The 14,745-nt window shown below is 40.4% G+C and overlaps 1 protein-coding gene across 3 annotated transcripts in view; it reads right to left on the bottom strand.

Moving 5' to 3' along the window:
- LOC109035083 (sodium-dependent noradrenaline transporter) overlaps positions 1-14,745 on the bottom strand; it is a 61,771-nt gene that overhangs the window by 26,147 nt on the left and 20,879 nt on the right. The window lies entirely within an intron of this gene.

A 14,745-nucleotide genomic window follows, 5' to 3' on the forward strand; every position in this document is an offset into this window, starting at 1 on the left:
AGAACCGCAGTTATACATTGTGCTTGAGAAAGCCGAAGCGCCCGCAACTTTTCGTGTATGCAACACGGATATCCCGAGAACACGAATAGTTGTATCCAGACCTACCATTGAAAAAGCCATCGCGCCTTCAACTTCTTTCGCTTGCGACAGCAAAATTTGTAACTCATTGCATTCATACGTCGTCGTTGCACGAAGGAATGCATTTGAGTGTTTAATCAAATTGAAAAAAAAAAAAAGAAATGATTGAATTAATTATAAATATACACAGACCATGGAGACCACTCATGCGGCAATTACTCGCCTGACTTTATCATCAGTAGACCACTAGACGAAATATGCATAAAAGCAATCTGATACATGTTTCCTCTTCAAAATACGTTTTGAGCAACCAATGTTGTTGAAAATCACGTTGAAAGTCGGACCAAAATAATGACGGTGTTATTTAGCATCGGTTACGAATATGAACTCCCCGCTCATGAGAAACAATGTACGATATGACTCGAGTAGATGATTGTTTTTCTCAAGAGCGGGAAGTTTGAATTTTTGCATCGAAAAAATTGATATCTTTGTATAGGAGTTACTTTCAGTCATTTTCGTCTTGCAAATCGAGCTCAACGTCAAAACTAAAATTTATTGAAATACTGCTTAGTGGGTCAAATTTTTTTTGCAGGTGTTCATCCGCACAAACTCAGCGACCTATCTACTCATCAAAATTTCACATGATGCTATTTTCTTCAAAAAGAAGAGTGGTTATTCCAAAAATAGCCTCGTAATGCAATAGGATCGGAGTGAATCAGCTTAGAAGATATAAGTCGATGATATTTGTCTCGTGCTCCGAATAAAGACTCTGATGACTTATGGAATCGACGATAGCTTAAATCTAAAGACGAGTTTGTAATCCTCTCGATAATTATTATTGCGCCTGATCGAAAGTATTGGGCTCGGAAGTTTAGACGCAACGAAGTAGGATCGAAAAGTTAAGATCGTGAGGATATTAGTGGGTTTAAGTAGCCGTGAATAAACTTATTAACCGCTCAATGATTAGAAGTGCCAGGAAAGATGAGAAGTTGATCGCTCGGTGAACTCACAGCCACGAGTTCGCCTTTCTTATATTGCCAAATCGCTACAAATCATTCGATGTTTCTATCAAGATGAAATACTCCTTGTCGCTGGGGAGAGAACACTTACAGATAGATTTAAGTAAAGGGTGCCTCAAGCTTTAGTCCCTCCAAAGAGAGAGGGGGCGAAAATCTAACTACATATATAGCTCCAAAAGACTACAATATCCAGCTTCCAAAGGATCCAAATTCAAACATTACATCACATATTCTCCTTTACTTACATATTTGGTTTAGAAAACTATTTTCTTGCAAAATTCACATTTTTTCAAATTAAATCCCCGCGTGGTATAATGACGTTTTCAGTTGATCTAAAAAAATTCCAATGTTCCATACACAGGCAAATGCAGATAACACTTATAACCCAAGATAACACTTATAGATGACATTTATAGCCCAAATATTGCCATGTTAAAAACGACAGAAAAAGGAATAGTATTTAAACAGACAAACCTATTAATTAGGTCTATCTATACAGGAACACGGCTTTTATTTAAAACAAACCAAATTAGTCTGAAAACTGCAATTTTAATTATATTTATTTTTATAGTTATTTTTATTTGATTTAATAGCTTAAATTTGTAAAGCATAATACTGAGGCTATTAATACATAAAGCTAGTAATACATAAAGAGGCAGAATGATTATCGCTGAGTCATGGCTTCATAAGTTTGGAGATTACGAATGTCTCATGTTGGATTTTACAAAAATCAGCCTCATTCGGACTTTTGATTTGTTAAAAATAAAAATACATTGACTTTAAAACTAATTAATATCTTGCGATTGAGTTGATCAAAGTAAACGCTGATTTTATTCAACGAGAGGAACGTTTGAATTGAAGAACACGAAAATTATCTGTAGCTTGGTATTGATGAGTTGCTCTAAATTGTTAATTACGTGAATAATTCTTAGCACAAAATTTTGATGAGAATTCATGAGTCAAACTGCCAGTATGAAAGCATTGTTTAGTGGTGAAATCGATTGAGAAATTACGAGTGTTCGGTAATTTAAATTAAGCTGATTCAGAGCTTAGCATTAATCAGCTTTATTTGTGAATATAGTTTCTCAAGAATACACAGGGAAAAGGCTGACTTTTTAAAAGAGGAGGACTCTCCTTTCTGTACTTCTGCGTAATAAACGGTAAACTTTCAGCATTTTCGTTGCTGAAGATTAGTCATATTTCTCTCAGCATTTGGCATCATAGCTTATCTGCTCTCTTTATTCATACAATTTTTCTATCAATCTCGTACCTGATTTTCAAACAAGTCATCTGGAAAAGAAACTTTAGCCAGTTTTTCATTAATCGGCTTGAAAAGTCACGAAGGGACATTCTCCTTTTCTCTTTTCGAATCTCATAGCTTCAAGCCATACTATTACATGCACTATTACATGCCATACTGTATAGCTTATTCAATTAACCCACATTTATGTAGGTATTCGAAGGAAGGGATTGTACTTCAATTTCCAAGTATCAGCCGGAAGGATTTACGAAAAATTGTATGATTCTTCACATAATTTGTCAGCGCTCGTCTCGTTTCAAATAGCCTTTCACCCTAGAATAAGAGCCAATGAGTAGCAAATCTGGCAGCACAGTTACAAGCCCTCTCATAACTTCATTTAAATTAGAGATTAAAAAAATAAACGCAGTAATATTAGATGAACAAGAAAAGAGGTACAGCATGCCTTGAGCAAAGTAGAACGCAGATCGGTAATCAAGGTGGTCGGGGGTAATTTTCTCGGTTGACTAAGTTACTTCCTCTGGAACCTGGTCTCAGTTCAGTGTTTAATCAGACAATTTTAAGATTCACATGGTCAAATGCGGGCAGGCAAAAAACAGTTAAGACATTTTACCTGAAAAAATTTACATTAATTTGCCACCATCATGAATATTAATTTTTAGAGATTATCTCAGTGCTCAGAACAACATTGGATGATACCGTCGCTCTGAAATTCAATAAACTGCACTAACAGGAACAAAGTATAGGCTCATTTAGCCGATACATCCACGGATTATACTCCCTTCCCCCATCTTCAATTTTCATTATCCTCACCTCGATCCTACCCTGCTAAGAAGTAACGTCGTATGATACTCTCGTATGACTATTCGAATGCTACCAAATCTCCATGGATAAAACATGTATTCATCAGTAAAGCTACGAATACTTCCTCTCAGTATGATCAAGTGTTCTAGATTAAATGACTATTACATTTTTCTAATTTTTTTAAGTCAAGGGAAATTTCACGCATTTATACGTTTTGATGAAAATTAGATGAAATTTGGCAACATCCGAGTGTTCATAAGATGTTTTTCCTTAGCACGGCAGTACCCCACTACCCACCAAGGCTCCGCTGCAACAGTCTACCCTGCACTAAGCAGACCATTATTCGGAAGAAGATGAAACTTATGGGATTATTATTTTTTATGTGACCAAACCGTTAAATCGAACGGGGCTGCTGTTGCGGGTATTTTTCATGTATTCTAAGAAAAATCAAGGGAGTGGAAAGAAGATTAGCCTCGGAAGGAGTGGAACTCATGCGTAAACTTTCGCTAATAATCACCATTAAGTATTGAGGCAAATGCACTTGACCTCGGTTTTAAAATCGCTCTACTAGGAATACATTCCGGTGCACGCTTTACATTTTTTTGGAACAATGAAGTACGGATAAGTAGCACCTGGAAACTAGGTTTCAGGTTGAAACAGACGGAGTGCCCTACTTCGGTTCTAAATTCTGAGGCGTTCCGGCCTGACCCCGACCTAGAGTATTAGACTGGTCGACCCTCTTTCGTAGCAACCAAAGACATAAAGACGGAGCGCTCGTATCTAAAAGCACGGGGAAAAAGTGAAGCTAGGTTCGGCGCTGCGCGCTTGTGTGAGTGTGTAAATGAGCGCGGGAATCCATGGCGGCAAACGGAAATTTGATTTGAACTTGTCCTCTTGATTTTTGCACATTTCTTCTTTGAAACGTATTTTAAATTCCTAAAACGAATATACTAAGAAAGTTCGGTCTGCGTCCTAATATAATACACCTACTTTTGCTCGGTAACAGGCAGTAATCTCAGATAAAGTTAGTTTTTCTTCTGCTCATGGTGGTTCTGCAGGTTCAAACAGGCCGTTACAGTTCTAGATCAACGTTACTCCCAAATGAAATTAATCGGTCGACGACGGACTGAAACTAACCTAAAGTTAAAAAAATATGAGTGTGTACCTGAATTTGGGCAAAAATCAACCTAAAATACTTTGTTTCCGCAATTTTATTTACTAGTTCCCGCCCTACATTTGAATTCAAACTTGTCCCGATTTCGCCGCCAATCCTCTAGCCAATAGTAGAGGTGATTGAAAAGAAGCTCTAGAAGCTTCATTTTTTGCTTTTAGTGCTCCGTCTTTATGTCTTTGGTAGCAACGCACCAGGAGCAAGATTCCAACAATTCGGGTGCGAGAAAGTTGTGTTCGGATCGCAGGGTACCCCTGAAACATACTCAGTGTGAAAAAGAGATGTGGCATCCATAATCCTCTTTTTAAAACTGAAGGTCGATAATCCCGAATGATGCTGATTTGTCAGGATGAGAAGAGCACGATCGTTTGAGAGAATATTCTCGGATCTCAGAGCCTTTTTGAGCGAAAGATTCGAATGCTCCAGTTTCGTCAAGGTCATGATGAGTGACTGAGTTTACTTCTTATTTGGTGCCCGTCATCGAAAGGAATAGGCAGCTAATTGTAAGATCCTGGTGATCAAGGAAGCGGCACGTAAGAATCTTCATTTGTTATATATTATGTGCTGTGATGGGTCTAACGCACCTTTCAGGAACGTCTGATTACGTTTTGAGTGAATATCGCAAATTGAAAAAAAGAAAATCTCCGATAGTCACTCAGAGACACTCCTAATGACTACAAGCCTATCATAGTTCATGTCCCCTATGATCTTAAGCCTATTGTTACTACATGCCCCTTATGACTCCAAGTCCATCATTCCTACATACCCCTTAACTACAATCCAATATTGCCCTCTTAAAAGTTAGGATCTCACATAAAATGGCAACCCTGTCAGTATAATCAGCTCTCTCTCTCGCCCCCTCTCCCCCTCTCTCTCCCGCCTCCCCCTCTCTACCCTCTTTCTTCCCTCCCGATCTCCAGAGTGAATACAAACTTTACTCATCGGAATATCGTACATAATGGAATGATACAACTATTCGAGCTTCCCTGTGTTGCACAGTATCATTCTCAATTGAAGGCGTTTTTTCTTTCGGCATTTCTTCTAATCTCACTCATCATTCCTCTCTCTCTCTCCCTTCCTCACTCCCTCTACCCTCCCCCACCCCACTATACCCCCCTCACTCTCTCTTTCCCCACCCTTCCCTTTTCCTTCTCACTTCCCCTCTCCCTCTCCCTCCCCCTTTCCCCCCGGAAATCTTGACTAAACATGTGCAACAAAATTCATGAACCGCAGGATTTTTTTCGACAACTCAGTAGCGTTGCACGTATTTTTCGAGATGATATCAATTGATCATTTTGCAAATTTCACTACACTGATCCGTGTAATTTATACATTGTAACTTTGCAAAAATCGCACGTGTCGGACATTCAACACGAAATCCAGCGCCTACAAAAACAGTGGAGTAAGACTGCATACAGTCTCATCGGAGCACCTTGTCAAAGTCGAGACTTTTAAAGGCCCCATCAATAATTTCCGATGGTATCGTACGATAGCCCGCGTTCCGACGATGCGTGAGAAGCAATATATCTGGTCCTTCACCTTCCCCTCATTTAGGCGGGCCCGGGCTCATCCGGGAGGGTTCATCTCATTTTCCCTCCTTCTCACCGACCGTCACGCTGCCGCACAGTGGATCGAGTCAAATAGAGAGGTCGGACATGAAATTGATGACTATAACTGCAAATTTTGATGTTTATTTCGTCACATTTCGAATTTCAAGGGGTGCTTCTTGAAGAAAATTTTACGAGAAAACCAATGAAACCACTTTAAGAACCTCAAAATCGTGTATAGACGAAGTAATAAGTTTTTAAAGTTTCCAAATCTTGTCCGACTCTCCTACTGGCTCGATCCACCGTGTGCCGGGCCGGGCCGCGCTGCGCCGCGCCGTGCCGTCTCGTGCACTCCATTTCCGTGGGGTCATGATCACCTCATCTGTTGCCTCATTCATCTCAACTTCCTCCGTTCTGCATTTTTCCTTCCTCTCTTCCTCTTCTCGGAAACAGGAGTCTCCACGCTTTTTCTTGCAGTAACAAAAATCCGGTTACCGCTAAAATTTTTAGAGCCAATAAGAGAGAATTTCCTGCTAGAGTCATTCGAGAATGGGCCACTATATCGATAGCCAAAGTGCGGAATCTCCATTGCGGCGTTTAAAATTTGAGAAATTTCCGGTTTATAGCCCTGCATAGACGATCAAATTCCGAACTAATTCCGATCAAAGTAGACATGCTGACGACTGGTGGTCACCATCTACCAACAAATTTTGACGGGCAGCGCTTTTTTGTTCACCGTAAGATCAGAACGGAGTGCCACCATTCATCACTTCCTGCCACAGGAAACATTTCTGCCAAGTTTTCATTTTAAAATGAAGCAAATTAATGAGTTTAAGACTGATGACTCCCGACACTTTGATGCTACTTTGATCGGAATTGGTTCGGGAATTTGATCGTCTATCGTCGAGGCCGTAACTCCTATTCTCCGGACCATTCAAGTTTATAATCTTTGCAGTTGGTGAAAGTGTACTCTTTATTCCCGTTTGTGACACCGTGGAGGCCTAAAATACGGGAACCAATCAGAAATGGATTCGCATTGTCTTTACTCTCAGTATGAAGGGACTCGAGGTGTGACTAGAGTACCTATATTAAGAGAGTATGGCCACTGGTGTTGCCACCTCTGATTGGCTCAGCCATCTTAGGCTGAATGGAGCCCTTAGGACCCAAAAATGGCGGACGCCAAATGTAATGCAAAATGACTCAAAATGTAGTTTTCTTTGCTTATCGTAACGAGAAATTTACCCAAATGCACCACTGCGACTTCTTTACATATTTTTAAGGCTAATCGTGTGCAATTTTTGAGAATTATTATCTTAGACGTAGTAAGGTTGGCAGCAAGTGCGGTTGGTGATAACCGTCAAAAGTTGGCAATGACCCTCCTCCCATCCACAAAAACGAAAACAAAGCACCGCCATTTTTGGATCCTAAGCCTCTCCATGGGGCCCAGTGGTCATACTCTCTCAATAGACGCTATTAGTGCAACGTCACAGAAAAGCGATATAAATCGATTTTTTCGCACTGGTAGCATTGAAAGAGGTTATGCCAATGTTATTGTTTAGATCCAATCCGATATAATGGAGAATCCCTATGATGACGTCGCCACTAATAGCGTCTATATTGGTACTCTAGGTTTGACGAGGACGGACGACAGCTGGGCAATGATCCCTGAAATGCGGACGTCAGAGGTGAGGTGCGTAAAAATAGCAAGGAGTGGGAGGTCGATGACTCCGAGACAGAACTTTCCTCTCGTGAGAGGCTGCCCCCGGGCCCCAGCCTGGAGCACCGCGGGGTGTCAAGACGGATTCCCCGCTACGGGGCACGCGGCGGAGACGGTGGCGAGCGGAAATATTAAGCGCAATAAGCGGAATCGATAAGTGGCAGAAAAATGCACTCCCAAACTCTCAACTCCCGAGTCCCGCTTGACTGAGTGACCGGTCACCCAGGGATGAGGCGTGGCCGTGGCGCGTGGGTGGGTGTGCGACGCCCAGCAATCCGATCTGAGGAGGAACGCCGCGCTTAGGGCAGAACGCCGCATGGGTATTCCCAAATTGCCGAATTTCTTCGGATAAAATATTTATTCCTAAAAAAAAGTTCGAATATTTTATTTGGTTGAAAATTTTAGACAATTTTGATCACTCCATCTTACCACACCATTGGGGGTAAGACGGGGTAATTTCGCATTTTTCACTTTTTAGGCTCTGAACATTTTTCTTTTGGAATTTTAACAAAATTCTTCCAATATGTCATTCTTAAAGGTATAAAGCATGTACAGAAAAAATTCCAACTTAATGCAATAATATTTCTGGAAACTAGAAGCTCTGAAAGCTTAGATACCCCGTCTTGCCCCACTCTCCCCTAATTTTTCTGAAAGAAATTGGAGGAAAACTATCAAAGAGAAAACAAAAGCCGCGATAAAAATTTCAGGCCGAATGGCACGCCCTACTTTTACGAGTCGTCTCTGATTGGACAATCCACTCGGTGCCCACTTGCTGGGGCCCTTATGGAAAATAACACGGGGTTCATTTTTCATCAAAAATCTGAAACAAGGAAAATTGTATACGTTGGATATTTCGGAAATGAATTTTCTATAATTTTTAAAGAGATTGATGGGTATTATGCACTTTTTTCTCAAACGCACTGAACAACTTGACCAGGAATTTTTCAGGAAAAAAACTCACGTCAAGCCGTTTGGTGTGTTTGAAGATTAGAATATAAATTCTTGAAATTCTTCGTTAGTTGCCGTTTGTTAGTCCAGAACTTACCTCCTTTGGTCCATGTCCAATCTACTACATTGAACCCTCCTATACCTCCACCAATAGAATCGCTCTATTACCTCTTTGCCTTTATTTCTACAGCTTTGTTTATCAATTTCAATATGAAGCCTCGCGGGTTTAGATGGAGATACAGTGCCTTCCGATTTAGAAACGTCTAATTTTCTTAATCCGGAGGCTTGGATAGAACGGGCGCGATTTTGAAGACTCATGAATTTTAATGTCAAAATTTAAATACAAAATAGGATGACAAAGTGCAAAAATATCAGGACAAACTAGTTCCTACAGGACAACGTCAGATAACACCTGTGTCTTCTCTCGATTTGAATTCATCAGGCACTTCTCTTGTGTTGCAAAATTGCTAAACTTAAAAGACTCTTTTATGATGGCAAATTTTATGAGGAAATATATGACGGAAAAATGAGTCAATGCGTGTAACTAGTAATCGTACGTCTCTTACTTAGTTGCATTTTCAAAACTGAAGACAATGGCATTTATAAATACCTCGAATTTCAACATTTTCCTCAATGAACTACTGCAGAAAAAGATTGTAAACAGACGATCTAAACAAAGCTTCATGCCGATGTTTCTTAGTGTCCTTAAAATCATTCTCTTAAGACCATGTAACTGACGTCTCATTTCCACCCCTTCGTGAGAAAGATGGAAACAGAGACTCCATCCGACGAATGAGCTGGGCGTGTCTCAATCTTCACGAGAAAATCAAGGAGGTAAATCTCTTCTTTTTATTTTCAAACAATTACCCACACAACTGGTGTTGCAATATGATGGTAAAATTCGTCATTAGAGAACCCATCATGAATTCAAGCTGTTCTAGCATTCAACTGTGAGTCGAGAAATGATAAAATGAAGACAAAACTTAAAATAAACAACTAAATCTTTTAGAAGAAGCAGAACGTTCCAAGTGGAAAACTGTGTATCAGTCTGAAAACACCAATTGAGGGAGACTAGTGCAATGAAGTGTGAACTACCCTCGACACAAAGGTGGAACTAAATTCGGAGAGGTGATGCATATTTAAGGATGCGCTACTTAGGTAATTTTATGCAGGAATTTTAGGCGTAAAGCCTCACGCTGAAATTCTTGTGAATGCCCAAATCCTACCAAAATTCGAGCATTGACAGGCAAAAATTGATTTACCAGCTCTGCTCATGATACTTGTTAAACTCAACCTGTATCGAGATTTATGTAATTCATGAATGAAAAAGTTAGAAAACGTGTCTAAAACTATTGTAGTTTCAAGTTTTCAAATTGATTTTCACGTGCTAATGAAAATGCAAAGCGAAAATGGAAAACAGCTCAATTTGAAGTTTCAGTTGCTTATTTGAAAAATCCAGGTGGGAGACAACCTGCCACACTGGAAAAAAACACATTGGATCTACAGTCCAGACTTTTGAAAACATTGACAAGAAAAAGGACTCTTGATTCAATCAGATTTTTGCTTAAATCAAGAGGAAATCCGCTCAAATTAGGAGGCTTGGTTCTTGATTTAAGCAAAAATCCGATTGAATCAAGAGTATTTTTTGTTGTCGATTTTTTTAAGAGTCTGGACTCCAGATCCAATGTGTGTGTTTTTTTTCCAGTGCATGATAAAAGGGATACTTAAAATTTGCTGCGTCAATGGGTTGTCCATGTGGTCATTACAGCTAAGAACACCGGTGAGAAAAGCAAATATTGGAATTGAAATTTTAAATTTGCTGCAGAGAATATAGAATTATCTTTCCTAAGATTTTCAAAAAATGTAGCTTTGGATCTGATCACAGCAGAAAAAGTGTACGAATACCCGAGCGGTTGACAACGCAGCTGTTACATCTAAATAGCGGCGAAAAGCTCTGCTTTTCCGGAAACAGTCCCCGGCTTAATAATTATGTTTCCTGTTTCCGGTTTCCTGTTTCATGCCGGCTTGTTCCTTCGATCGGCTTTTCTTTTGAACTTGCTGCTATTGATCTCCGATACGCGCTACGGGACATTTTAATTAGGGACTTAGACTTTCGTGCAAGGGCAATTTAGAGCGTGTTACGGTATCCGTTGCAAAAAAAGCAACGCGGGCCTGATATCAAAACAACAGCAAAAATTGCAAGACCTCCAGCGAAATCCAGGTTGTAACATTTCAGGAAAAATCAACTTTTGACTTTTTCGCGGAATAGCTCATGAAAATTGTGACTAATGGGGAAAAATTGAGATTATGTTATTCGGCTGTGATAAGATTGCGCGAATGCCTCCTTTTTTACGTTTTAGGAGATGCATAGGATTGCGCGAATTTTTCTGGTACTGGAAACTCACATGTTTCAAAGTGCGCGGGCGTGGTATAGTGTACCGGACTAACTTGTGTTCATTCACTCCTCATTTGCGGGCATATCTCTCTTCTATGGATAGCCCTCATAGCACCACTGAAGAAAACTACACGTAAAAAATCGTAGCACAACCATGTTCAAGTTTTTTAAGACATTAATGGATTCAAAACCCGACAGGTACATCAGGAGGAAAGCGTACATTTTTCTCTGATTGCAACGTTATGCACCAATTTTATGTTTTATTTTTAATGAAGGTTTTTCAAAAGCTACACACAGTTTTTCTGAAAAGTTTCCGCGAATTTCTCAAATAAAAGTATCGAAAATTTCGACGCGATATTTCCGCTCGATCAATTTTCTTTTAATGTAACAAAAAAAAATAAATAAATATCATCCAAGTTTCTGAATCATTATAATGAGAATACATATTATCCCTTTATTTATGGTAAAAAAACTGGAGCAGAAAGTCAAAAATGATGCCACGCAGTCCTACAGCCTAAAGCATGCCTGCTTTTAACGCCAACTGCAATGCGAGAAGTATTCACGCAGTCTTGAGGCGCTACTATGGGCCTCACGCCGACCGCACTGTTTGGTGCAATGCGTGAAGTATTACTGAGGTCTTGCAGGCGCTAATGTACGTTCAATGACGGCCGCACTGTTTGGTGCGATTATTCGAACTCGCTTTAGAATAATCGCATAATAGAGCTTAAAGGCCCGTGTTGGTTTCGATGCCGTACGAGCATTCCAACGTTGCTTCGTTTCTCCCGATTAAATATTTTTTCCAAGAAAAGTTAGGAAAGTTCTCCGTACCAATGACCACTATTCAATCGTTTCAGTTCATTTATCATCAGAAGGCATCGATCGGCATTTATCATCGATGACTTGTAAACAAACTAACCCAAATTAGCGTTAACATAAAAATGCGTACTTATTTTCCACCTGTTTCCTGTTTTGCCAAACCTCTACCTCATATTAACTTCATTTTAAATTCGCGTATTCCTGAGGCAGATGTTAAGGTTTCTATTTGCGCAATCCTCATATATTTTCTTAGACCTTTCGCGCACTTCTGGATTACCGTGTTATTCTAACGTAATTAAGTTACAAATCTGAAAGAAAAAGTTCTGTCCGAGGGTTTAAGAGATGAAAGTAATTTTTTTTTAAAATTCTGTGATCTCCGTTCGATCAAACTAATAAAAACCGGTGCAAGATTTATTCATCAAAGATTTAGATATGAGATATTCCTTTTTACCTTCCAGGGTCATTCACAGAATATGGAGAAAGACTCAATCCTTGGCAGAAACTCTCCCTAAAAGCGGAATATCCTCATATTCTTCGAGAATGACCTCTGAAATACTTTAGCCTGCACTCAGCTAAAAATCGCCGTGCATTCTGGGAGGTTTTGACAGTAACAGTCCCTTCTTGCCACTATTTCTCTCGCTGTACCTCAGTTTTACGTAAAGGTAGGGCAGAAAAATGCGAATTTTTGTGGAATCAGGAATCCAAATTCTAAAATCTGCAGCTCATAGGAATGTCACGCGTTTTACGAGTATGTACATTTTTTCTACACTTAATCTAGTATAATTACAAAAATAAAATGACAATTATTATTGTAATTATCTTAAGCTGCGCCGACATGTGCGTGGAATTGTCCTTGAATGAGCACAAGCACTAGTACATTTCAATTTTTAAATTTAACGCTTTGAATACCTTCATTCTCCCTATCTCTATACTCACCCTAACTTCAACTTCACACATGTAACATCAATTTGCCAGCAAAAGGACGTGTCATTTTAGATTACGCTCTTTTGTGTGTACATCTCCATGATTTCAAGAGTTGGCGCACAAATTGAGTCATGTCTCTCCGTACCCAGGGCAACAACATGCTCAGTGCGGGCGAAAATGACACTTTAATCTTGCGGAACGAGGTAGAATCGAATTTGCCGCTTCTTCAAGGGCGGTCTCCCGGTCTGATCCGGAGAAGAATTTCCAAAACGGAAATATTCCATTCAGCTCCATCATTGTCTCATCAAGTGCGGAGGGACCGCTGGGTCGCGCCTGGAAAGGTAGGCATTCCGCACGGCTTTCGTTGATGGGACGGTGATAGGCGCGAAAACCGGGAGTGGAAGCGCTATAAGGAATTTTCTCCTCTTTGTCATCCGGACAAAAACTCCGGAGCTTCCCTCTTCAAGTTCCGTTATCGCTTTATTTCTTTCAATTACCGACTATTTTACATCTTTTCGTTTCTTTGCGCCATCGCCGCCGTCGTCGTCGGGAGATTTTCATTTATCTTCTTACACGCTTGAGTGCATGGTTATCCCATCAGAGTCCTGTCGCTCACATCTCCGACGCACCCAAAGTGGATACAAATGTTGGGTGTATGAATTTTCCGCGTTTCATTTACTCCCCCAACCCCCCCCCCCCCCCCCCGTGAGAATCAGGTGAGTTCAACTTCAACTCTCACGTCCTACCCGAGAGAGCGGTATGTATAATGATTCAAATTTCAGAACATGTAAATTTCGGTGTTTCAGTCGGAACGCCGCCAAGGCAAGGTTCTGTCACCTTTTGCTACGAGTTGAAGGTCTGGATCTTCGACACGCACTATGAATTTCAACAGGAAGGCGAAGCTCTTACTTCCAAAACGTCCCATAGGAACATGGAAATTGCCATTCGGACCGTAAAATTATCCATACAACCCCTAAAATCCCTAAAAGGAGTGCTAACTGTTTAATTTACAGATCAGAGATGGTAAAACCTGTCCTAAACAGATACTTCGTTTTTCATGAAATAATCAATCATCACCGATTATATAATCTTGAAGATCGAGAGGGTCTAGCTTTGATTACGAATTCATAAATTTCATCTGCTTCATTCAACGTAATATAGGAGTGTCATTTTCTTCTTTCTACTTTCTATAGGTCAAAATAAGACTGTTTTGTTGTATAAAGTTTTTATTCAAAAGTGCCCCGTTGGGAGCTACGGCGCCCCCCTCCCCAAAAAATTTCGGAGAATAAATCGTTTTTCTCGGATTTTGGCAACGGTTGTGAATCAAATCTCATAAAAAATTGTACTTTCCTGTCTTTTCGTGCCCCAAATTCATTAATGATCAAAAGAAATAAAAATCGGAAACTCAACTTAAAGTGGGGGTTTGGAGGTGTTTCGGCGCCTGCAGTCCGGTCGTCTAATCCTGGATCACCTGTATATTATAAAGGAGTATAGCTTGTTTATTATGCGCGAAATTTTCGGAGAATGTATTTAAAAGAACGAAGGACAATAAGAAACCCCGACTTCTCACTTAAAACCTACGTTTGAAAATTTCTGACGTCTCTACTGCTTTCTACGAGAAATATTCAAGAAAAAACAGGTGTCGTAGTGCTTAATCCGTCTAGCGGTCCATTGCGTGGATGCGTGAGACAATACCCAAGTGTGTGAAACGCTCCCAGCGCAGGGAAGAAACACGGGGAAGAAATCGATGATATCGTCGATCGAGGTATCGGGGCAAAAAAAAATGATTGAAATGTCTTGAAAAATGAATAGCGGTGGGGTACGAGGAGAAGGGGGCGGGTTTAGGGGTCGAGAGACGACACGGCCAAAGCAGGGGGTTGATGAGGAGGAACTAATAAAATTCTACGTGGTTAGCCTGCATTCCAGCCCTACATTCCACGTCCCTCGTTGTCGGGTCGGCGGGAATCCCCGAATTTTGCGGCGGGAAACTCCGCCGACATCCCTGCGGGGAGCAGCGCTGCGGAGCATCTTACATGGAACAGAACCCTTCATTACGGAACCAAGGTTA

This window comes from Bemisia tabaci, chromosome 3, assembly GCF_918797505.1.
Source record: "Bemisia tabaci chromosome 3, PGI_BMITA_v3".
Lineage (NCBI taxonomy): Eukaryota > Metazoa > Arthropoda > Insecta > Hemiptera > Aleyrodidae > Bemisia > Bemisia tabaci.